Source organism: Lynx canadensis, chromosome D1 (assembly GCF_007474595.2).
Source record: "Lynx canadensis isolate LIC74 chromosome D1, mLynCan4.pri.v2, whole genome shotgun sequence".
NCBI classification, from domain to species: Eukaryota; Metazoa; Chordata; class Mammalia; order Carnivora; family Felidae; genus Lynx; species Lynx canadensis.
In genome coordinates this window covers 67,845,641-67,870,620 of record NC_044312.2, presented here as the reverse complement: position 1 = coordinate 67,870,620, position 24,980 = coordinate 67,845,641, and positions in this window count along the sequence as shown.

Below are 24,980 nucleotides of genomic sequence, written 5' to 3'. Positions count from 1 at the left end.
TGATAAGCTGTGTCAGACTTCCAGGAATTGTACTTGTGTAACTTTGTCTGAAGCAGCATGGTTAAGAAATGCAATTAGCTGCTAAAAGCATAGATTGCAAGTGAGATGGTCCGATCCCTGGGAGACCATCAGTCAAGAAGTGGACAAAGGCATCCTTAGTCCACAGTGTTTATGCCTCTATTTCTTGATAGAGTTGGCTCATTTTCTCCCACTGTGGGCACAGCATGAAAATTTAACTCTAAAGAAATGGGCCCAAAATGGTGATTGAGGATATCATTGCCCATCCTTACAGGACTCCATATATTTTGTTTGCTTGTTTTTGAGGGTAGCTGGTGATTAGACATAAGGGGAGAAAGTACAGGGAAGGAGTGAAGCTTGACATGATAAGCTCACTGTACTGCCAGGTACAGAGGGTTGGAAGATACCACCACACATCTGTGCCCTTGAGTCCTTGAGGCAAACGTGGTTGAAATGACCCATTGGGTGTCACGGTAATAGGGTGTGGGCATCACTCAGAGACAGGTTCAGGCTTTGCTGCCAGAGGGCAAGCAATGAAGCCCATGACCCACTGCCCACAGAAACATGACTGCTGACCAGCAATTGTCCGTCTTGGCTTGAGTGGGTCCTAATATATACTGTCAGTGGTTATTGTGAGTGCAGTAGCTAGAGTTCTGGCTCAGGAATTTGCCTTTAAGTCCTGGCTGTGCCTTTACCAGATTTATTTGATCTCCTTGTGCCTTTGTCTTATCATATGTCAAATGGAAAGAATGATTATACATCTCTCATACAGAGCCTCTAACGAGAGGCTCAGCATCTTTTTGGAGGGATTATAGATCTCTCACAGTATAGTTATGAGATTTAAATAAGATAATTAGAGAGAGTGCATGAAAGAGTGGCTAGCATATGAAAGGCCCTCAAAAACATTAGCTATTATTATTGCTGACATTTATTGAGTTAGCTTATGGATATAACAATGACCTAGACAGTATGTTAAGTGTATAACACATTTATCCTATGATCTCTATAATATTAATATCCCGCTGAAGAAACTAAGATATAGAGAGGGACTTCTCCAAAGCCACCCAGCTGATATCTTCAGGAGGTTTCTTTTTTTTTTTTTTACTTTTTTTTTTAAGTTCATTTATTTACTTTAAGAGAGAAAGAAAGTGGGGGAGGGACAGAGAGAGGGTGAGAGAGAGAATCCCAAGCAGGCTCCAAACTGTCTGCTCAGAGCCCGATGCAGGGCTCAAAATCACAAACCATGAGATCATGACCTGAGCTGATATTAAGAGTTGGACACTCAACTGACTGAGCCACCCAGGCACCCCATCAAGAGGTTTCTTTTTGTTGTTGTTTTTAATGTTGTATTTATTGGGGGGGGGGGGCAGAGAGAGGGAGACAGAGGATCTGAAGCAGACACTGACAGCAGAAAGCCCAATGTGGGGATCCAACTCACAAACTGTGAGATCATGACCTGAGCTGAAATTGGACACTGAACCTACTGAGCCACGCAGGCGCCCCATTCAGGAAGTTTTTTAAGCAAATATCTTTTCCTTGTCTGGATACCTGCTATATCCTGTGTAACATCTGCATGATGACACCTACTGTAAAGATCTGTTTACCACTTTGTCCTTCTCTAAGGCATTAGCAAACTATAGTCCTTGGGTAACCTTGGTTTTTTAAGTAAAGTTTTATTGGAACACAGTCGTGCCCATTTATTTCCATATTGCCTATGGTTGCTTTCATGCTACGATGGCAGAGTTGAGTAACTGCACAAGACCATATGGTCCACAAAGCTGAAAATATTTACTAGCTGGCCCTTTATAGAAAATGTTTGCTAACCCCTGAATTAGACTATGAGCTCCTTGAAGTAGGACTCACGTCTTCCATCTCTGACCCCCTCATCTTCCCTAAATACGTGCTGAGTGAGGGCTGAATGTGTGGCGGACAGAAGCTGAAGTGTCAGGATCTGAGCTCCACCTAGATCCTGGGAAGCCCCTCTGTGATGCTGTCACCTGCATTGGTCCTCACAGGTGACCCTGAGCCAGGGCCGACAGCAGGCCCCCACGTGATCACCCCAGCACCACTCACAGCCCCTCTAATGAGAGGCTCAGCATCTTCTTGGAAGGAAAGCCCTCTTAAATCCTTCCTCACTGTGAAATGGAAAAGATGCCACTGGAAATGCTTTGGAGAGCCATACCTCCACTTCTTTTTGCCTACTACTCCTGCCCCTGGCTTTGATGCTGTGTCTTTTCTCAGAGCATGCATGAATTGAATCAGAATTCACCCTCCTGCCTGAGGCAGGAGTCCCACAGTGACCACTCCAGCCTGTTGTTGGAAAGCAACAACACACGAAAAAAATAGCTACCATTTATTGAACTCTGGCTCTGCCAGGCACAGGGCCATATATTTTATACAGTCAACACCAGTTCTTAGAACAGCACTGAGAGACAAAGTGGGTTTTATCATCCCCATTTAAAGATGAGGAAACTGAGCCTCCAGGAGGATGAAGCCATCTGCCCAAGGTCACATAACCAGTAAGTACTGGAGGTGAAATGAAAACCCACTATTTCCTCTGTTCTCATGCCCATGACCTGCTTCCCCAGGGACTGTAACCCAGCAACTGGAACAGTGCTGAAACTGCATTCCATGATCTTTGAATCAAGTATTTTAGCTGCATCCACATTAGCGATCCAGCCTGGTTCATGACACATGAGGGTGTCATTTATGAGTGATGCATTCACTGTTCACTTGCCCTGCACCAGGCTCTAGGCTGGATACTCCAAACACAGAGGTAGACAGCACAGCTTTACCTCTCAAGGGTATCACTGCTTAGTAAAGGAAAGGAGAGGGAGAAGCCAGAAACCAGCACCACAGGGACGCCACTGGGTTGGAGGGAGGCGGGGGGGGGGGGGGGGGGGGAGTGGGCGGGGCTCCGAGTGGGCGTGGATTCACGGTGGGCGGGGCTCTGGGGACTCCACCCACCTCCTTAGCTCTCCTTGACCTCTTACATATGTTGCGGTTCCATGTAAGAGTCCCTTTTGCCAAGTTTGAAAACTTCAGTCCAGAGAAATGAACAAAGCATGAAGAACAAAGTGCTGATGCCATCACCGTCTGAAAAACAGGCTTTTCCCAAAAATCACATTCTCTCAGAAGTTCATTGAGACCAACTCCTACATACATTCCTGGAGCGTTTTTCATCTGGGAGGACAATTAACCTTTGCAATTAGCTTCATCAACAGGAACTTAGTATCAAATATGTGGTCGCTTAGCAACAAGGAAGCAGCCGCCAGCGGGATTGCAGTGTCTTTGTTCCTGAGGTCTCATGGGGCTACAGGCTGAGGAAACGCCGAGCTGGATTTCCAGACTCTGCAAAGCTCTTTGCCCAAAAGTACTGACCACCCGAGACCCTGCTGTCTGTGACATCCGGGTCTGGCGAGCCTGACTGGGAACCCAGTCTCTCGGCAGTGATGGAGGAAGGAGAAGGCTCCAGCCTCCGGTGGGCTCATGGGCATCATCTGAGCCTCCAAGAAGGCCCGGCGAGGACGTGTTGGTCTGCTTCAGCCGTTAGAGCCCAGCTGCCTGGGAAGGCCAGGCATGCTGACTACCTGCTGCCCGGTCACGTGTCTTCTTTCTAATTGCCACAGGGCCCTCCTCATCTCCCGATTAAATCTCTTGCCCAGGTGTACCCAGTAGGTGGAGCAGGATTTGGTCCCCAATCTCCCGCTCTTTCTGCATCCTGGCCTGCCAGGTTGTACTCCTTTCCTGGGCCTACGCTTCAATATTGTACCAGATGAGTCTCTCTGGTCCCTCCCAGCTTGGTGTGTCTACATCTTCCTTCCCAAACTCACACCAACTCAGAGGTCAACGTAGGCTTCCGAGGCATTGGCTTGGACCTCTCTGTTCCCTCACGTCCCTCGCCATGCTTCCCAGAAAGAAGAATCCTACTCCCTTCTGAGTCTCAGATTCCAAACCAAGAAGTGGTTAAGATTATGTGGGGAAAATAGCAAGGGCTTTCCAATCAGCAAACCTGGATTCAGATCCTGCCTCTACTATTTTCCAGCTGGGTCACTTGGGGGACGTAACCTCTCCATATTCCCTTCCTCTCATCTGTGAAGCACTGATAATAAGTACCTCAAAAGGATGCTGAGACAACTGTAGGGGAAGCCTGGCTTGGGATGGGTGCTCAAGAAACAGAAACACAAAACAAAAAAAGCAAAACAAAAACCACTCCCAGACTGCTTTAATTCCTCTGTCTTCCCCAGTTCCTGTGGGGAGCTCCAAGACTTTTGTCTCTACGTCATTTCCCTCAGAAGGACTTCCCATTCTAATGTGAACCAGAGAAGTTTTAGATCAGGTGACTGCCGAAGCCGTCTCAGAGTGTGTACTTACAAACCCAAACAAGTACCTTGAAGGAAACGTCCTCCTTTCCTACGGAGAGAAAAGTAATTTAAGGCAGAGAGATCTGGTTTGAATTCGGACTCCCTCAAACAACAGTTTTGTGACCTGGGCAGACGCTTCCCTTTGCTCAGCTTCTGTGTCATCCTCAAATGTCACACATGGAGGAACGCCATACTTCCTCGTGGGGTTCTGTGGGAACTAAATCCAAAAACTGATATGAGGGAGCCCATCCCAGGGCCTGGCCTGAGGCTCACAGGAGGTATTCGGGTGCCACTGCGGGGTCTGAAGACACTTGACAGACACTGTCCTTATCACGCCTGTTGTGAATGTCCTTTGAAATCCTTACTGTTTATTTTTACCAAATTAGGCATATCTACACTGTTTCGGCAGCAGCTTTAGGAAACCGCATACCTGCTTCTACCTTCGAATAAATACACAGAAAAAAGTGATTGCAGTCCCATTGCCTTTGGCTCTGGGAAAGTGCTGCATATGCATGAAACGGCAGCTCTTTGGGACTTCCAGACTGCCTGCCCTCCGCAGCGCTCCCGTATGCTAATCTCCCCGGTCTGCCCGGCCATCAGCTTGCCCGGTTTGAAATTTTGCTGGCCGTTCAGAATGTGCAAGAGTCTGCAAAACAAAGCTCATCAAGTTAAACAGTTACCCTATGACCCAGCAATTCCCCCCACCACAGGTATAGACCCAAGAGAATTGAAAGTATGTCCACACACAAACTTGTTCATGAATGTTCATAGCAGCATTATTCACAATGGCTAGAAAGTGCAAAAAAGGAAACCCCAAATGTCTGTTAATTAATGGATAAACAAAATGTGCTATATCCATATTATATTGGTTTCCTATTACTGCTGTAACAAATTACCAGAAATTTCCAAAACAATACAAATTTATTATCTTACTGTTCTGGAGGCTGAAAGCCCTTAACTGGTTTCACTGGCTAGAGGCAGGACTTGTGCCTTCTAGAGGTTATGAAGGAGGAATCTCTTTCCTTGCCTTTGGTGCTTCCAGTGGCCACTGGGTATTCCTTGGCTTGAAGCCCCTCCCTCCATCTTCAAAGAGCAACACGGCAATCCTGCTTTTATCCTTATCCTTATCATAATCCAGGATAATCTTCCCATCTCAAATCCTCAGTTAGTCACATCTGCAAAATCCCTTTTGCCATATAAGATCACATTCCAGGGATGGGCCACGGATGTCTTTGGGAGTCATTACTCAGCCTACTGTACAATAGAATATTATCCAGCCACGGAAAGGAATGATTTACTGATAAATGCTACAACACGGATGAAACTGGAAACATCAGGCTAAGTGAAAAAGTGACACAGAAGGCCCCAAAATATCTGATTCCATTTATATAAAATGCCCAACATAAACAAACTAACGGAGACAAAAGTAGATTAGTGATTGCCAGGGGCTGGAGGGAGGGGCAATGGGAAGTGACTGCTAGTGGGTATATGTAGTTTCTTTTGGGGAGGGGAGTGGTAAAAATGTTCTGGAATCAGATAGTGGCTGGTGATGGTACAACTTTATGAATATACTAAAACCACTAAATTGTACACTTTAAAAGGATGAATTTATGACATGTGAATTATATCTCAATAAAAAATAAGTGCATTAGAAGAAACTTCATCATGCATCAACATTACCTATAAATAATAAAAGTGAAAATATACTTTTTAAATCAAATTGTGGTCTGAGTTGTATTTAAATAAAGTGCTTTCCACCAAATTGTTCAATGCAACTGTATGTCCCCCTGGGAGACAGTCTAGTGTGGTGGTTGAGGGGGGACCCTGGAATCAGGCTTGGTGCACAAGTTCAAGCCCTGGCTCTGCCCCTTACTAGCTGTGTCACTGAGTCTCAGTTTTCTCATCTGCACAGTGGGGATAATACAAGTACTTGCTCTCAGAGTTGTAAGTATTCAATAAAATAATCCACGTAAAGCTCAGCACATAGTAAGCCCTCGACACACACAAGCTATTGCATTTGTTACCCCCACCTCTGCTCTGCCCAGCGGTGGGGAGAAGGAGTGAGATTCTGGCTGACCTAATGGGATCCAAACATCCTCTTTGAGTCTCAGGTTGTCAGTGGGAATTAGAAGGCATCAGAAAGCTTCTGGGGTGCCTGGGTAGCTCAGTTGGTTAAGCGTCCAACTCTTGGTTTCGGCTCAGGTCATGATCTTATGGTTCATGAGTCTGAGCCCCACATCAGGCTCCACGCTGGCAGTTCAGAGCCTGCTTTGGATTCTCTCTCTCCCTCTCTCTCTCTGCCCCTCCCCTGCTCACATTCTCTCTTTCTCAAAATACATATATTTTTTTAAGTTAAAAAAAAAAGAGAAGGCATCAGGATGCTTCAAAGGGTAAAAAAAGAAATGAGCTGGTTGGGGGAAGCTTGGTATTCACCCATGCATGTATCCATTTAGTTGCTCATTCCTTCCGTCACTGTTCGTTTACAGACACTGATTCAGAGCCGACTGCATGCATATCTGGCCCCATGATCCTGCCAGAGACAGACTCCCATGGAATGCACTATCACTGCAGAAGACAGCTAAAACTCAGGGCAATAAGATGTACCAGGCCCTGTGCTGGAAGTTTATACAGACCCCAGGGTGGGCAAGTGCACGGGGTGAGTGGATGAGAGGACAAAAAGGACAGAGTGGTTAGTCCTAAGGTGGCGAGGAGAGGCAAGGAAAGACTTCAGAGAGGAGGTCTAGATACACCACTAGACTAGGCATTCTTGAGTGTGTGCTCACACGTGTGTACATGCATGTGTGTCTGAGTGTGTGTACATAGGCAGTGGGTGACAGATAAAAGAGAGACAGGATAGAGTGCATAAGTAAAGAAGTTGCATTCTTGGCATGAGCAAACACCCAAAGATATGAGGCTGCCTGGATTTTTGAGGACGTATTGGTAGTTCCTGCAGGCAGTGTCTTGGCTGGAAAGAAGTCAGCTGTGCTAAGAGAAAGGCAACCAAAATAGTTTAGGGAGACAGGGAGTGAGCTGATTGGATTTGCTTTTAAGAAGGTCTTGCTGGGTGTGGTGTGAGAAAAGGCTGGGAGACTGTGGCACTGATTAAGCTTTGGGTGCTGGGGACCTGAGCCCAGGCAGGGGTGGAGAAGGACAGGGAGGATCCATTCCCATCCCTACTGAACACCAGCATCCAGCCCTGCATACAGACAGGCAGGCAAACGCTCGCTCCCCTAAAGGCACCGGCACCCCAAAACCACACCAGTGGACACATTGGAGGGTGTGATGATTACTTTCAGGTGTCAGCTTGGCTGGGCTACATCACCCAGTGGTTCAATCAAACACTAATCTAGGCGTGGCCCTGAAGGTATTTGTAGACGGGGTAAAAACTTCTACAATCAGCGGACTTGAAGTAAAGGCGATTACCCTCCATAATGTGGCTAGACCTCATTCAATCAGCTGAAGGCCTCACAAGCAAAAGCAGGTTTCCTGGAAAAGAAACCTGTTTCTCTGGAGAAAATGGACCAATACAAAGGTTGGTTACCCACTCCTTACAAGGCTCTAGAAACCAGACCTTCTCTGGAGTCCTGCCTGAAGTTGGTGGTGGCTTGTGCTGGTCCCAAGTGAGGAACGATCGCCAGTCACAGATCCCTGGTTGGGAGACACATGAGGCACTGGCCTCCTCCTCTCCTCAGCACATCCCCTCACCACACCGCCGCCTCCTGAGGCTCAGCCCACCCACCGACCACCCCAGGTCAGGAGGAGGTCCGGCTCGGCATCAGCAGCCTAGCACCGGGTCCTTCTGACCGTCTGCCACCTCTTCTCTAGCCAGTCCTCCCCTGTCCCTTGTAGCCAGGCTCCAACAATGGAGGTGCTGCTTCAGTTCCTGTCTGGTGTTTCAGAGGTTCTAGAACTAGAATCGAGCCTTGCTCCCCTTACCCCCCGCCCCTTTGCCAGGCCCCAAGAGTCATGCCCCTGGTTTCCAGGGTCTGTGACTGGGGTCCTGCTACCTTCTCGGAGGCACCCCTAACCCTGGGCTCCCCACTCAATGTCCACTGCCTAACCCACCACCAAGCGTTTGACCGTGTGTGAGTCCATCTGGCCGTGGGCCTTGGCCACCCTTGGGCTGGTGTGTCCCACCCTGACTGAGCCCTGGGCCGGGCCCAGGAGGGCATAGCCGCTGCCAGCCCCAGCTGACATGGCCACAGTCACAGCCATTAAGCAGCAGCCAGAGGTGTCCTAAAACAGCCCTCCTTGGGTGAAGGTCAATTTTATTTCCCACAGTGATTCCCAAATTTAATGTGCCTCTGAACCCCCTGGGGATCTTACAAAGCAGATTCGGATTCCATAGCTGGGGTTGAGAGTCTGCATTTATTTATTTTTTAAATCTTTGTTTATTTTGAGAGAGAGTGTGTGTGTGTGAGCACGCACGTGCTGGGGAGGGGCAGAGAGAGAGGGAGAGAGAGAATCCCAAGCTGGTTCCACACTGTCAGTGCAGAGCCTGACTCAGGACTCCACCTCACAAATCACGAGATCATGACCTGAGCCGAAAGCAAGAGTTGAACGCTTGACCGACTGAGCCAGCCAGGTGCCCCTGCATTAATAACAAGCTCCCCAGTGATGTCAGTTTTGCTGGCCCATGGGCCACACTTTGAATAGCAAAGCTCTGGAGCCGAAGTTCTCAGCACTGGCTACACATCATAATCACCTGGAGAGCTTTGAAGAATACTTAGCCCAGACTCTGCTTCAGATCAATTAGTCAGAAGCTGACTAGCAGAAGTGGGGGACAAGGGGCTGGGCATTGAAAAACAGCTTTGGAGTCTTGTTCATGTTAATTATTGACCAAGGACATACTGAGGGCCTGATTCTGCCCATGTCTCTACATTCGGGCCTGATCCTGCCCATGTCTCTACATTCAGCCCAGAAGCATCTGGGGTGGAGGCTTCCTTTGGTCCCAAAATGCCACACTGTGGAGGGGACAGGAGAGTGGGCGGTCACAGCAGCAGCTGCCACCCCCGCCCCTCCCTACAGCTGCCGGCAGCTCCCCCGCCTTGATCTGCACCCCCTCCCACATTCCTGACACAGGCTGCTTCAGAGCCTGCAGAGACAGCTTGAGCAAGGAGCTGGGGTTGCAGAACCCTCCCACAACTCTCCAGCAGAGGCAGTGAGGGGCGGATGCTGCTCCCCAGTTGAGACTTCCTGACTCCCAGCCAAGTGTGTGTGGGCTCCCTGGACACCCAGCAGATGGCCTCTGTGCTGACTGTGCCCATGTCAGCTGGGGCTGGCAGCGGCTATGCCCTCCTGGGCCCGGCCCAGGGCTCAGTCAGGGTGGGACACACCAGCCCAAGGGTGGCCAAGGCCCACGGCCAGATGGACTCACACACGGTCAAACGCTTGGTGGTGGGTTAGGCAGTGGACATTGAGTGGGGAGCCCAGGGTTAGGGGTGCCTCCGAGAAGGTAGCAGGACCCCAGTCACAGACCCTGGAAACCAGGGGCATGACTCTTGGGGCCTGGCAAAGGGGGGGGTAAGGGGAGCAAGGCTCGATTCTAGTTCTAGAACCTCTGAAACACCAGACAGGAACTGAAGCAGCACCTCCATTGTTGGAGCCTGGCTACAAGAGACAGGGGAGGACTGGCTAGAGAAGAGGTGGCAGACGGTCAGAAGGACCCGGTGCTAGGCTGCTGATGCCGAGCCGGACCTCCTCCTGACCTGGGGTGGTCGGTGGGTGGGCTGAGCCTCAGGAGGCGGCGGTGTGGTGAGGGGATGTGCTGAGGAGAGGAGGAGGCCAGTGCCTCATGTGTCTCCCAACCAGGGATCTGTGACTGGCGATCGTTCCTCACTTGGGACCAGCACAAGCCACCACCAACTTCAGGCAGGACTCCAGAGAAGGTCTGGATTCTAGAGCCTTGCTAAGTCTACCAAGCAGTGCCCAGAGTTGGGGGTCCAAATGGTAAGTGCACTATACCCCCGGTCTGAGGTCCACCCACCACTGTCAGCCAGGCTTCAGATCCACTAGCTCACAAATAATTATTCTTCAGAACAGAACCACTCACAGCGCCTGAGGGCACACATTTCTAAAGCTGTTTCCATACACAGGCATTGTCAGGTTGGCCTTGGACTAAGCACCTACCCTCAACAGAGCACTTCCTAAATGATAAGTACTTTACAAATACTGATGAGTTTAGTCATCCCATGACCCCAAATAAATTTTATTAGCCCCATTTCACACATGCAGACACTGGGGCTCAGGTTGAAGCTAAGAAGAGCCCAAGCTCATCCTGCTGGGGGGTGGCAGAGCTGTGAAGGGGACCCCAGGTGTCTGATTCCAAAACTCAGGACCTGTTCACAGGGCTGTCTGTATCATGCTTGCTTCATAAATAAAAACATGGATGGAACTTCAAAAACCAGACTCAGAAATGCCAATGGTCTCAGAAAACAACAACAAAACAGTAAATACAGTGCCATTCTCTGAGACCAGTAACCAGGGGGGAAAGGATTTTATATAAGCACAAAAGTGCCTTTGGGAATACGAGCCCCATGCATTAACATAATGATTATTCCTCCCGCCTGGGCTCTAACTATATTTTTATTAGGATGCTTTACATATTCTTTAGCTTTTTTAAAATGCTAAACTGACTCTGAGTCCCCAAATGTGCCCAAAATCTAGGCAGTACATTTATAGGAAGTGAAAGCCCCCCACGAAAGAACTCCCAGAGGCCTGAATTAGTGGTTTGTATTGTAAGGAGGTGAAAATCCACATCTCTCCCAGGAATGCCACTGACATAAAATTCAAACCAAACTAAATTTATGGAGGGAACTCAGCTTGAAGGCTCATCCAGTGGCCTGAATACTTACGATCACGCACTGTTCTAAGATCTGCACCAGGCCCCTCTGTTAAGGTTGCCTGCGGTCCAGACTCTGGAGAGTTTGGTGACTCCACCTGTGGCCAGGGGCAGAGGGAAGCTGGTGATGGGGATCAGGGATTTGAACTCAGTCAGTGACTGAATCTCCAGCTGGGGAGAGAAGCTGTGTATGAGATAAGGTTTCGTAAATTATTTTCTCTCTTCAAACTCAATGATTTGCAGAGTCACAGGGTCTCCCATTACTGGTTTCTTGTTATGATGTCCATAATTTACTTCCAAATACTTCAGCATAGAGAGGGACTCAATTTTCCAAGATGTTGCCCTAATTGAGAATCTACAGACCAGGGGTCATGAGCTAACATACACACTCAGGATGAAGTCCATATGTCAGAAGCGACCGGTGTAAGCACTTCTATTATTTTTTTTTCAACCAACAGCTAAGGCTCCGAAAATTAGCATGTTGCATGTCAGAAATGAGTTTTATTGCAGAAAATGGTAGCGTATTGGCTAGCAAGATGAATATCAGAAATGAGTTTGCATTGGTGGAATGAAAGGGGTTCAGATATGCGGTCTGGCTGAAAATAGTTTGGGGATAATACTCATCTTTGTGTGACAAGGACATAAGAATCCAAGGAGACCCGTGCCTTTCACCCCTGAAGCACAGTTCTGGGTCTGGTCATTGGTTTAGGAGGCTTTCTCGCCTTGTGATGTCGACCAGAATCATGGAATCCCCCGGATGGGATTTTGTCCTGTCTGCGTTGTCCTTTCGCACAAGGTGAGGTTGGATGTAATAGGATGGAGAGCGGGGACTTCGCGGAACTCACAGAACACGTTGTGAGAACTGTCTTATTGCCTGCCTGGCGAGTGAATAATTGTCCACCATGCAGTGGAATTGGGCCTGAAGCCCGCTTTCCTACATCACAGGCGTGAGATTGGGGGTGGGGGTGGGGGGCGGCTGCCAGTTCTTCCCACCTCAGGCTTCTTTGGCAGCTTCTTAAGATTGCTTGTGACCTGCTCCCCACTTCCTGAGTCTTTCTACAGGAGACAGAACCTCAGGGTACCTTTGTCCTTCATCAGATTCATCATCCTTGCATCTAATTTGCTTTTAATTTTTTTCCTTGGGAGTGAGAGCTGGATCAGCCACAGACAGGATTTCAGAACAGCTCCTGGCGAGGGGTCATCTGATGAGAAGTGATTATGCTCTCATTGGCCAAGCAATTTATTGCCAACCAAATTCTTGTTGCCAGACGAATAAAGCCAGTGTTCATTCTACCCACTCAGGGTCCTAAATGACTTCTTGGAGCCCCCAGTGAGAATCAAAGGGCATTAAAGACAAGAGCTAGGGGGCACCTGGGTGGTTCAGTTGGTTAAGAGTCCGACCTCAGCTCAGGTCACGATCTCACAGTCTGTGGGTTTGAGCCCCGCATCAGGCTCTGTGCTGACAGCTCGGAGCCTGGAGCCTGCTTAGGATTCTGTGTCTCCCCCTCTCTCTGCTCCTCCCCTGCTTGTGCTCTGTCTCTGTCTCTCAAAGAACTCCCAAAGGAGTTCTCAAAAATAAACAATAAAAAAAAAAAATAATAATAAAAGACAAGTGCTGGGCAGAGTCTGCTCCACAGGCCATAGCTGAGGGGGGCCAGCCTCTCAGACACACAGGTGGACCTCTGCTTGCCCACCTCGTGGCATTCCATCCCTAGAACACTGGGAGGTCAAAGCTGAAGGGGCCCTCCAAATCATCCCACCCAACCCTCTCCTCATCAGAGGAGACAGCCCAGAGAGGTTTCGTGACTAACCCACGGTCACACAGTAGAGCTAGAAGGAGGGCTGTGGCTACTCCCAAACCACTCCTCAATTCAACTCAATAAACATTTATTTGTCAAAGGCTCAGGGAGTAACCAAGTTCCCCACACTTGGTGAGCTCGCACAGATGCAAATAAGCCTGACAAAAGGCAGAAAGTGGATGCACAGTGGTGAGTCATTCAGGAAGCTGAATGGTCCTTGGTCTTGTAAATGACCTGGAAGCTTCATGAGGGAGGCAGCATCTGGCCTGGGCCTTGAGAGATGAGCAGAGTTTAGAGAGGAGGGAAGAGGGATAGAGGAGGGGCCCTGATGAGAGCTGCCCGAGACCTCTGAGGTTTGCAGTAGGAACACTCTGCTGGGCTCCAGTGGAATGTCCAGAGGCCCCCGCCAGCTCCCCAGATGGGACCTTGCATGAAGTGAGAATTCCAGCTCCATCTCTGGGTCTGGATGGCTCCTGAGGGGGTTGATGCCCAGCTCACTTCCTTTCCTGGGAGTCCTTCTCTCTTGCCTCCTTCATCTCCTCTCCAGGCTCAATGGCTCCCCTAGAATCTCAGAGTGTCTGGGGCACCAGCTGGGTTCTCCTTGGAAAAGCCAATCTCTCAGCCTCCCATCTCCCCTCTTCCTAGCAGCAAACCAACCTCACTGAAGGTGTGCCCAGACCCCTCCGGCCCCCAGAGCACACTTCCCTCTCACTGTCTCATTTTCTCTTCACCACGACCCACTGATATCCATCCTTCCCCCAACTGTGTAGATGAAAACCTGAGGGTCCCAGGAACTCACCCAGACCCTCCTGCTGGTGTGGGTGGGGCCCCCTCTCCAGACCCCATCCTGGGGCAGCAGATCTCAGACCCGCAACTGATTCCTCAGCTCTGAATTCTGCCTCACCACTCACCAGCCCTGTGACTTGGGCAAATTACTCCACTGCTCTCTGCCTCAATTTCCACATCTGGAAAATGATAATAATAATAATGACATTTATCTTGTTTTGAGGATTAAATGTGTTAATACATACAAAGAATAGTGCCTGGCACATAGTAAGTATAGTGCAAGTAGTAGCTGTTATTAGCATTAACTGTGATCTAGGATTCCAGCAGATTCCTCCCATTAGATTACTTAGCATCCCCCTGTGCCCACAGGGGAGTTGCCCAACCTCTGTGCCCACAACAAGGCTGGCCCTCAAGACAACTGGCATTCTTCCTGAGTTTGTCTGGCTTTCTCCCATCCTTGGACCCCCTCTATTTCCCCCTCTACTCTCAACATTTCCTCACCATGAATCCCCTTCCCCACACCCACACCTAGTGGACAGGCTCCCCCAAGAGTCTATGTGAGGAAAAGACTCTCTTTGAATTCAAAGGACTGGGTGGCTCAGTTGGTTAAGCGTCCCACTCTTGATTTTGGTTTAGGTTCCTGAGATGGAGCCCTGCGACAGACTCTACCCTGACAGCGTGGAGCCTGCCTGGGATTCTCTGTCTCTGTCTCTGTCTCTGTCTCTCTCTCTCTCCCTCTCCCTCTGCCCCACCCCTCAAAATAAATACAAAAAAAATAAACATTAAAAAAAAAAAAGGTGTCCTTTACAATGGTGGCTTGAATGCTCAGTACAAAAAGAGTTGTCTCCTTTAAGAGCCCAGTTTTGAAGGAAAAAGAAAGCTTTCCAGTGAGAAGCAGCTTTGAATCAACTTCCTGGCCACAGAAAAGGGATTATCAGCAGAAAACCATATCACCTACTTAATTGCAAAACCATCCCGAAGGCCAAAGTCTGGTCTGGGCTGAGTGGCAGCCTTGGGCCCTTATAGCTACTGCTTCCAAGATCTGCAGAAGACATCACAGTGCAGTAAAGGGGATCTTTGTGGGAGCGCTATTCTCTGATACTGGGGAATAACAGAGGTGACCTATCAAACCGGTGCTTGATTTGACCTGTTGTCCATTAGAGCCATAATCTTTGGATGCCTAAGAATTACCTTAGGGAAATGGAAGAACCAAGAAAGGGGCAGTTCTGGAGCTCCTAAATGGAACTGGCCATTAATATTGCCCCGGTGCTGAGCCAGCTTTGCCCAATGAGGGAAATAAAATACCACTTTGGATTTGCCTTGGCCACCCCCTTTTGTGGGCTGATGACATGTTTTGTGGTGTGCAGGTGTGAAAGGAGCAGAAGCGCCTGATTGACAGTAGGGGCTTGGCAAATGCTTAATGAATGAATTTCCCCAAGGTTGATGATCCACTCATTTCCACTTAAGAACATTCAGGGATCTTCTCAGGGTTGCTGGTGGAGTGTGATTGGTTAAGGGCCTAAGCCACCTAAGTGCCCCCCTCCAGCAATGAAGGAAGGAGGATTCTTTAGAAAATTTTATCTCAAGCTTTTCAAGCAGAGATAGTCAAAGCTTAAATAGCTGAGCAGCAGCTTCTCCCTGATGTGTATCAGTGAATTGGAGCTTTTCAGAATCCCTGTGGAGCACCAGGATGGTGGGAGGTATGGAGGGCAGGATCTTGCAAGGGCAGGTTTCCTGGGAGTGTTCGGGAATTCCTAAACACAACGGGAAAGGAAAAACCAAAAAACAGCCAACTCTTGCCCCACACCATCAGAAAAAGTGTCACATTTTATGGAGATTCAACTACCCCCCCTCAACACACATTATCTCAAGGCCAAGTCCTTCCAAGCCACTCAGTTCAGTAGCCCCCAAAGGGGAAAAGATTATTCTAACATAGAACCCCATCTTTCTCTTGGACTGTCGTCACCAGCCTTCTGCCAAGGTTACCTGTGCTTCATCCAATCATCTTCTACACCATCACTAGAAACATGCTTCCAAGTCACAAATCTGGTTAAGTCAGTCTCCTTCTTATACAGCCCCAATAGCTCCCAATTGTCTTCAAGGTAGAATAAGGATTCTTCAACCTGGCACTGGCCCCCCCACAAGGCATATGGTATGTTGAGATCCCTGACATGGCCCAGCATTCTCTAGAGGTGCCCTTGCATGGACCACAGCTTGCAGGAACCACAGCTTCTATAGTAGACCATATTGGTTATTAAATGCAATACTGTACAACCTTGGATGCAAGTAACTTGTTTTGTGAGCGTTCCATAAGACGAGCAAACATTCCTATTTCAAGTTGATAAATTTCAACTTGATAAATGAACGATGTCTTGCAATATGAGTAGTACAGTGATGCTGAATGTCCCATGATCACAGCTGAGCCAATGGTTCTCTCTCTCTCTCTCTCTCTCTCTCTGCGGGATTGTGGAGGATTACCAATGCAATGTCACATTTCCATGAAATCCTCAAAAGGAGGCAAAAGCAAGTGTCATTGGATAGGTTCCTTGCTAAAGTTACACGAAAAGAAAAAGATTCCATGGAGCCAATAGCTAGCAGTGATTCTGTTAGTGATAGTGAAAGTCATCCTACACAATAACCCTCTTCTCTCATGTCTCCCTCACATCAGCCATGAAGGTTTTCAAAGGTAAGTGCAGGCTAATTTGTTTCTTTTTCTTTATATTTTATATTTTCTTTATTACTTTGTATTATATTACAGTATTGTAATCATTTTTATATGAATATTTTGGGGTTGTGGAGCAAATCATCTGACTTTCTGTTGTTTCTTATGGGGAAATTCGCTTTGATATACAAGTGCTTTGGATTACAAGCATGTTTCTGGAATAGGCTATGCTCACAAACCAAGTTTTTACTGTATTTTGAATATTACTCCTGACTCAGTCAACAAGACTACCCTTATTTTTCACCATTTCCTTGTTTGCTTATTTGTTGAATGAATTAAAGGACATCCCAATAAGCAAAGCAATGAATGATATGTAACCTAGCATCTGTGACCTTGTCAGCATCGTGAAGGAAGGAAGCCCATGGGGGTATGTTGGTGAACAAATAAGGTGCCATCCACAATGACCACAGAGATGGTCACTTGGTCAGTGTCTTTCATAGGTGGGCTATACCCAGGCCAAGTTATCAGCCAGCCAAGTTCAGAATGTAGACTTCTTCAGTGCACCCCCAAATCTTCAATCTTTCAGGGTAAACACAGCTAAAAGACACTGATGCAAAGTAAGAATGCAACCTAACTATTCATAAAGGCGACTGGAATGCTACTATCCCTCGTCCAGGTATTTCACTTGATACCTTTGTGGTTGCAAGAGATAGAAATTCTAACTCAAAATGACTTAAGCACGAAAGAACTTTATTTGTTTTCAAGGCTGAAAGTTCCAGAGGTAGGTCCAACTTCAGGCCCTGCTGGATTCAGGGCTCAAATGGTATCACTGGGACTCAATTTCTTCCTTTTCTGGGTTCTGTTTTGCACCACGTGGACTTCCATCTTAGGCTCCATATTGTTGCAAGATAGCTTCCTGCCCTCCAGGACCCCATCCTCTCAGCTTCCAGTCTAGCTGGCAGGAATAAGGATTCTCTTCTGGAAGCCCCAGTAAGCATCTCACTGCATCACCTGGGTTCTCATTAGGTCATGTAGCCACCACTGAATTCATCCCTTGTGGTCAGAACAGGAACATTATGTTCTGATTGCCTGAAGGCTACATCACCTGGGGATCTGGGGGTGTTTCATCCTTATGCCAAGAGTTGGTGGATGAAAAAGAGGGAAATAGGATACGGGCGCCACAATGCTCCTTGGAAAATCCAGCTGACGCCCACCATACCAGGATACTCTTTTAGAGCATTGAGGAGACCAAAACATTCTTCAGAGGCTTGCTTGCTTGTTGTGTCTGAATAAGACAAGAAGAATATTAGGAGGCAGAGAGAATTATTTCCACTAAGATCCACGAATTGTCCTCACCCCAAAACAGACCGGTCTCTAGGACAGAGCTGGGGCTAGACTACCACCCCTCCTCTCTGAAGCCCACTTTCTGTGTTGGACCCCTTCCCTTCTGCTGGCACATTCTGTCTTTATCCAGATGGGTTAACATCACTGATTCTCTCCCAAAGCTATCGGTGAGTCACCATGCCCAGCCTCACCCATCCCATATGGGTACAGGTGTTCTTGGCTTTGACTCATCCACCTTGACATAAATGAAGTGCATCTCCACAGTTCCTTCTACTTTTCTTAGTGCTGTCCTGACTTAGTGCTGTCAGCAGCCCAATGAAATGGCACCAGGTAGAGACCTCCATGCTTCTTTCCTAAGTGATGTGATGAAAGAAACGAGAGGGTAATCAACATCCCCGTGTCCATATGGCTAGATAGGGCCAAGCTACAAGCTCCCGTAATGAACCCCCACCTGTACTTGTTACATGAATGAAGCTGCCTGTGGAGGTCCGTAAGCAGGTAACAATCCAGTCTCTCTTCAACTCACCGCCAAAATGGAAGACTAGCCCTCGTAGTGGAGGTGAAGACACTCTTCTCTTAGCCACTCCAAGCAATTTGCTGATACTTTCTCCTATCCTTGGCCCCTAAGCCAACCTCAGAGGCACTGCCCTTGTTATTCATAGGCTGGAGGGACAAGTCTTCTTGACACTGGGGCAGGAGGGTGGGGGGAGCAGCTGTGTGACAATCAGTCCCCAAAGACTGCCACGGCTCCTATCTAGATGCAGTCAGTGCTCAGATAAGACAAGACAAATGGCAAACAACATTTGGACTGACAGGTGCCATTTATTAACGTGCTCTAGATCAATGGCATCCGAAATTAAAACGTTCTATATCTGTCACATGTCCTCAGCAGGCCCTCTGGCAGGGTAGAGATGCCAGCTACAGATTGGTGTGAGGGTAAGGACGTGGAGGAGGGGAAACTGTCAGCCTTGGGGCATGTGGCACTTCCCACCAGAGCCACAAGCAAGGCTCCCCAAACTGTGAAGGCTCCAGAAGCTTCTCAAATAAGTCAGAGGATTGGGAGATGGAAGTCCAGACAGTAAGACTCCACAGCTGGAGAGTCGAGGGGCACGTTCTTCAGAGTTTCTCAGAAGATCAGGTGTTGTCCTGGGCATGGGACTGAAACATCCAGGCCTCCATGCCTCCCATGGAGAAAACCAGCCCACAACGGGAAAAAGCCTGTTTTCTGGCCCCCTATGGGATCTGTGGCTGCCCCATCCCATATCCCTCCAGCAGCCCAAGTTCACTGGCAGTTGTGAAGACAGTCCTCAGGCCTCACCCCCTGCGCCCAGTCTCTTGTCTCTGCCTGTCTGACTTCTCTTAGTGGCCCGGCACAACCATGAAGTGCAGTGAAGTTCATGCGAGGGGCTGGGGGGTGTCAGAGGGTAGAAAAGTGCCCCACCTCCTCGTTCTCCACTGGCACAATTCTGAGGCAAGGGCCACATGGTTTTTGGAAGGCCCCCAGGGGAATGCCCACAATGGTGACTCGTTAATTAGCTCTTTGCCTTCTGTATCTAACTTTCCCCACTTCCTCCTAGCATCCAGGGATCACTTGCCGGATAAATAGTGTGCCCTTGCCTTCCAGGAATGCTTCTATGTTTGCTCTGTACCCTCTTCTCTTCCTCGGAGCCTCCCTAGGGTCATAGAGCTTTGCAAGCAGAGGACACAAAAAGGCCCATTCTTGCCTCTTGGCTCCACCCTGATTGACTACAAATCCCAGAACACTGTGGGCCCCTCTCCTGCCCTCACTCTCACCTTGGCCCCGGGCTTGCCAGTTGGCAGCCCAGCCACAGCTGGGGGTTTTCTCTAGATCTTCCTGGACCTGGTGGAGCCCCAGAATCTGTGTAGGCACAGCCAAATGATATGGCAGTAGAAACAAGGACGGTGCTTGGCTTCTAGCTATGGCATTAGCTATGTGGCTTTGAGGAAAGACACATAGCCTCTCTGAACCTCAGTTTCCCCATTGCTATAATTGGGAAAGTATCCAAACCCATCTCACGTGGTCGTGGCTACAGTCAAACAGGGTAAATATACGTGAAACTCTTTGTAAACTCTAACGTTTTCCATGGCTGGTATTCAGCTAGTACACACTAGAACAACTCTGTCATTCAGGGCTGCTGTTGGCTCTGATTGGTTGGAACCTGTGCTACCCCTATTACTAAATATTTCACATAGCACTTCTGACTAACACTACAACTACATGCACATCTTGTTTCTCCTGCTTGGCAGCAGCTGGCCATGCTTCCTGAATAGTAGAATCATAGCTCGTCTCTGAGGAGAGTCCTGGGGAGGGCAACGTTCCTCTGAGCTCCCCCCTAATCTGACTGTGCCAAGAAAAAATGTTGAATACCAGACACACAGGCATCCCCCAGATAGATCGATCCCGTTTCAAACATGCAAACACAGAGCACATTGTGCAAATATGCCACAAGGCTGGCTTTGAGGCCCCAGTCCGTTGCTAAGGAGTCCAGTAATTCATCCAGCCTAATTAAGCATGTTTACAGGGCTACATGTTCTCCTCCACCCATCCACAAAAAGGCCCTCAACCATGACTCAGTTAATTAATCAGAGGGCTGTGTGAGCGGGTGCTTGCTCGCTAGTAGAGAAAGGTTTCTTCAGGTCAGGTCTACATGATTCAAGCCCTGAACAATCCTGGGAGGTTGGGGAGGGCAACCTGGGGACAGGCCAGTCGGTGCTCAGGGTTGGGCACTGAGCGATATACCAACACCACTAACTGTGGCTGAATATTCAAAGTGAGGTAGGAAGAGGAGCAAAGGCCTTAATTAACATGTGTTTGCATATTCATTGTCAACTGTGAGGTATTTAAACCAAGCTCACCCATCACAGAGATCCATATCGTGACTGGCAGAAAAATGGTAAGATTTCTTAGTCCTGAGTTTCGCTTTGGAGTAGGGGAGACTGAATATTGCCTGGTGTGATACTCATTATCCAAAGTAGACTCCAGCTTAATTAAACTCGGCAGTGAGTATAAATACCCCCTCCACCACCCTGCTCCTTGTACCGGGAGCGAGTGTTGGAGCCGAGAACCAAGCTTCGTCTCACACCAAAGCCCACGCCCTTTCCCCTGAGCCACTGCCTTGTCCTGGTTTGGATGGTCCAGAATCCATTGTTCTGTGTCTCATGGGGTATGGGGAACCCTGGTTTAATTCTGACATTCTGGGTGGATCAAAGAATTCAGTGAACAAGTTGGGAGAGCACTGCTGGAGGAGCTCAGATACAGGGTCGTGGGTGACAGCAGGGAATCAGCAAGGGTCCCAGGAAAAAGCTTAGTTTCTGGGGAAGCTGCACAGGGATAGAATCCAGTCATGTCAGCTGGGGTTCAGGGTAGGGTTCTATAGTTGGCTAGACTACCAGGGTGGACCCTGAATCCAATGACCAGTGTCCTTACACGAGAAGGGGAGCTGAGACCCACAGAAGGTGAGGTGATGGCAGAGACAGAGATTGAAACACTGTTGTTCACAAGGCACGGGGCACCATGGACCGCCAGCAGCTACCAGAAGTGAGGACAAGAGACATCCATGTCCCTTAGAGCCTCCAGAAGGAACCAGCTCTGCCAATGTCTTGATTTTGGACTTCAGGCCTTCAGGACTGTGAGAGAATTATTTCTGTTGTCTTAAGCCAGCCAGTTTGTAGTAATTTGTCACAGCGGCCCTAGCAAACTACAGGCTCCATTCCTGCTAAGACTCTGGGACAAACCAGGAAATGCCCGCAGTCCTGTGACTGCAGGCTGAGGCTGGGCCTGGGCCTGAGAAGGAGAGCAGAGTCTCTCCCCAGCATGCACAGGCTGACCGTAGAAGCCCCAAAACTCCTCTCTTGACTTGAGGGAGTGGCTGGGGCTTCATGCCTTCCTGGTCCCCATGCAAGTGAAGTTCTTCATGATGCCTGTCAGAATGACTAAAATTAACAACACGAGAAACAACAGTTGTTGGCGAGGATGTGGAGAAAGGGGAACTTTCTTGCCCTGTTGGTGGAAATGCAAACCGGTGCAGCCACTCTGGAGAGCAGTATGGAGGTTCCTCAAAAAGTTAAAAACTACCTATGATCCAGTAATTGCACTACTAGATATTTACTCAAATAACACAAAAAATGCTAATTCAAAGGGATATATGCACCCCAATGTTTATAGCAGCATTATCTACCGTAGCCAAACTATGGAGAAAGGCCAAGTGTCCATCGACTGATGAATGGATAAACAGGATGTGGTATATACATACAATAGAAAATTACTCAGCCATAAAAAAGAATGAAATCTTGGGGCGCCTGGGTGGCTCAGTAGGTTAAGCATCCGACTTCAGCTCAGGTCACGATCTCACAGTTGGTGAGTTCGAGCCCCGCGTCGGGTTCTGTGCTGACAGCTCAGAGCCTGGAGCCTGCTTCGGATTCTGTGTCTCCCTCGCTCCCTGCCCCTCCCCAACTAGCATTCTGTCTCTCAAAAATGAATAAATGTTAAAAAAAATATGTAATGAAATCTTGCCATTTGCAATGACGTGGATGGAGCTAGAGAGTATAATACTAAGTGAAATAAATCAAGAAAGACAAATACCACATGACTTCACTCATATGTGGAATTTAGGAAACAAAGCCAACAAGCAAGGGGGGAAAAAGAAAGAGAGAGAGAGAGAGGCAAACCAAGAAACAGACTCAACTATAGAGAACAAACTGATGGTCACCAGAGGAGGGGGGGTGGGGTGGTGAGGGGTGAAACAGGTGATGGGGATTAAGGAGTGCACTTGTGATGAGCACGGGGTGATGTACGGAAGTGTTAAATCACTGTATTGTACACCTGAAACTAATATTACCCTGTATGTTAACGAACTGGAATTTAAAGAAAAACTTAAAAAAAAAAAGTTCCTGGTTAAGTGGTTTGGTGCCCGCTGCTAAGCAGGGCTGGGGCAGGCAGAAACAGGCCCAGGGCCTGAAGTCCAGCAGTTCCAAAGATTTATGTGGCTCCCTGCAGCAGAAGTGTGGTCTGACAGGTGTGTGTGGGGAAGGGAGAGATGTACTCACCTGGCCCATCTTTATGAATTGACCATACATTTGAAAGAATGGATGTAGGGGGCTGGCTAGCTGTCACCCCACCGTCCCGGGCTGGGTTCGGCTTCTCTGATACAGAGCTCAAGGGTCCCCTTTATTTTCTCCTCCCCATACTACTTGCACTTGAGGGAAAGAGAGCCTGCCCTCGACCCACAGGGGCCCTGGCTGACGGGCCTAGGTCAGGGGCCAGGGCTGAACATAGACAGGAACTCCTACCTGCAGCATCCTGGAGGCTGAAAAGCAGACAGCCTGGTGCATGAGTCCCAGAGAAAGCTGAGATCCAGATACCTGGAAGACAAAGCATAGACACCAAGTTCAAAGTCTCAAGACACAGAATCGAAATGTGGGTGTGAAGCCAAGGATTCAGAATGGAGCAAAATGGAGTTTGGAGAGAAAGCAGGCCAAGGATGAGCAAGGAGAGTTCAGGGTACCTGCCTTGCTGCTGTTGTGCTGGGGGCTGTGGCTCCCTTTCAAGGGATGGTGGGACCTCAGTGCATGCCCCCGGGGAGACCGGAGGCTGGTTTAAGGGGCCTGAGGTAACCTGACACTAACCAGGGAGTCCCATGCTCACCTAGAAAGGTCAGGCCTTCCACACTGGGATTCAGTTGACAGAGGGTCAGATGCTCCCCTCCAAAACCTCCAAACAAGCCTTCAAGATAACATCTTGTCTTCAAAGCTCAGGCCTGGGAAAGGGAGGAGAGAGCAGAGGGTGACAGAATGAGTAGCAGTAAACCCTTCACAAGCTTCTTTGGAGTGCAAACCCTGTGGGCTCAGAGCTGAGGCCCTGCCCTGGGCAGTGATGCCCAAAGGTACTCGTTGCAGGCCCCTGGACAATGCAGCAGAAGTATCAGACGTTGGGACAAGTTTTCCCAAAGAATTCAGATTTGGAGTGGCCATCTCACTCTCCCTGCCCTGAGTTCCCTCTGCTGCAGAAGCTTCTAACTTAGTTCTGGGCCCCGGAGCCCCCACTGGTAAAACCCCTGGGCAAAGCAGGGGGCCCAACCCTTCTGGTACAGGCTCATCGTCTTAGATGGTGAACAAGCAAGCAAACCAGAATAGGCCTCCCCCAAGGCAAGAGGACACGTGGGTCAAAAGTCGGCCCAGAGCCCAAACTGAGCACCAGAGGTCACAGAGACTGCAAGTGGGCTGCCTGGGTCGATTCTGACTTTTCTGTGACTTCTTTGAGGACATCCTCACGGACCACAGGGGGAAGCATCCGCACGCTTTTCCCCCAGGGAGTTGGCTCACCCTCTGGCCTCATTAGAGTTTCAAATGCAAATTTAGGTAGAGCAGCAAAAATACATACATTAGTTACAGAATCACATCAATATGTAGAAAAGGTCTGATGCAAATTGGAAAGTGACATTTGGAAACTCTTTGATAAATGGCTGTGCAGAACTTAAGATTCCATTTGGAAGTTTGATGTCAAATAGGTGACATGTGGCTTTCCACGGGGGGCTCCTGCCTCCCGGGCTCTGCCCACACACAGCTCAGAGACTGCTTTGGAAATCCCATCAGCACGCAGGTATGACTTCCAGCCATCAAAACGGCTCATTCTTACCCCCCTCCAAATTATATCATCCAAAGCTGGCCAGGCTAGTGGAAAATGGACCCTCACAGGGGAGTGCCGGAGGGATAGTAGATGGCACTCTTCTGGGCATGGCAGTTCGGCAGAATGTGTCAAAAGCCTTGACATTCTTCATGGTTCCTGAGCAAGGTTTTCACTTCTAAGAATTAAGTCTAAAGATATGGTTAAGCCTGTGCACACATGCCACTCTCCCACCCTCAATTTAGTTTAAAAAAAAAAAATCAAACAACATTAAAGACTTTTATTTTTTTTATTTTTTTTTTTTAAATTTTTTTTTTAACATTTATTTATTTTTGAGACAGAGAGAGACTGAGCATGAACGGGGGAGGGTCAGAGAGAGGGAGACACAGACTCTGAAACAGGCTCCGGGCTCTGAGCTGTCAGCACAGGGGCCCGATGCGGGGCTCGAACTCACGGACCTCGAGATCGTGACCTGAGCCGAAGTCGGCGCTCAACCGACTGAGCCACCCAGGCACCCCACATT